This window comes from Myotis davidii, unplaced genomic scaffold (assembly GCF_000327345.1).
Source record: "Myotis davidii unplaced genomic scaffold, ASM32734v1 scaffold395, whole genome shotgun sequence".
Taxonomy (NCBI): Eukaryota; Metazoa; Chordata; class Mammalia; order Chiroptera; family Vespertilionidae; genus Myotis; species Myotis davidii.
The window spans coordinates 1321685-1322849 of record NW_006287904.1 but is presented as its reverse complement, the minus strand read 5'-3'; the positions used below and the strand labels follow the sequence as shown (position 1 = coordinate 1322849).

The 1165-nt window shown below is 44.5% G+C and overlaps 1 protein-coding gene across 1 annotated transcript in view; it reads right to left on the bottom strand.

The window, feature by feature from the left end:
* The window catches only part of STT3B (STT3B, subunit of the oligosaccharyltransferase complex (catalytic)), a 47312-nt gene extending 46702 nt beyond the window's left edge, over positions 1-610 (bottom strand). Inside the window, exon 1 of the mRNA XM_006759590.2 lies at positions 505-610. The gene's annotated coding sequence lies outside the window, so the exon portion shown is untranslated. The remainder of the gene's footprint in view (positions 1-504) is intronic.
* Between the last annotated feature and the right edge of the window lie 555 nt (positions 611-1165).

Here is a 1165-nt window from a genome sequence, read left to right as displayed (position 1 = left end):
AAAAGCCCAGCAACCAAAATGGCAGAACGACCACAACGACCAGAAGCCAGAACTACCACGGCTCCTTACCCCAGCCAGCTGCCCCTAGTGAGCAGTTACGATCAGTCAGGCAAAGTACTTAGGGCAATCAGGCAGGAAGAGGCAGTTAGGGGTGATCAGGCAGGCAGAGGCGCTTAGGGGCGATCAGGCAGGTAGGCAAGCGGTTAGGGGAGATCAGGCAGGCAGGCAGAGGGGTTAGGGGCCAGCGGTCCTGGATTATGCGAGGGATGTCCGATTGCCGGTTTAGGCCTGATCCACAGGGATCCTGGATTTCAAGAGGATGCAGGCCAGGCTGAGGAATTCCCCCCCCCCCTTTGTGCACGAATTTTGTGCACCGGGCTTCTAGTAAAACTATATTAGTTAACTATACAAAGCTTTCAAGAATCCTCATCATCTTAGCAGCTTATGATTTACTCAACTATAAAATTTTATGATATGAACAAAAATAACTGCAAATATACTTACAGTACCACCTACTATTCTTCCTAGTGGATACCATGCTCTTTCATCAAACCAATTTAAAAATTCATAGAACCCATGAGACGCAAGATGATGTGTTGATCTATAGTTAAACCTAGAGAAAACAGGAAAAAAAGAAATGTTACAAAACTGCTTGTTAGAAAGAAACAGCTCTATGTTATACTTTAAATATAAGTGTCTTTATAGTTAATTTCATGGCTACATAAATATATCTTTTATAATAATTTTCCTCAAACTTGAGTAACAAATTATTTTCCAAGAAATCAGCTCATTCCTCTAATATACCTAACTAAAAAGCAAAGTGCCCCCCACTCCCCGCCCCAATGACTACCAACCCAGTTATGCACAATGTCTATAAAACTACTAATGCTCAAATTAACATTTGGCCATTGCTTCCAGTACAAAAGGTACACAGCTGCACCTGATTTTAAAAACAGGGTGAGAGTACATAAAATTCACCAAATGGTCAAAGAGATTTCAATGGCTCTCAAAAAATTAAGAACTACAGGCAGGCCGAAACCGGTTTGGCTCAGTGGATAGAGCGCCGGCCTGCGGACTGGAGGGTCTCGGGTTCGATTCCGGTCAGGGGCGTGTGCCTTGGTTGCGGGCACATCCCCAGTGGGAGATGTGCAGGAGGCAGCTGATG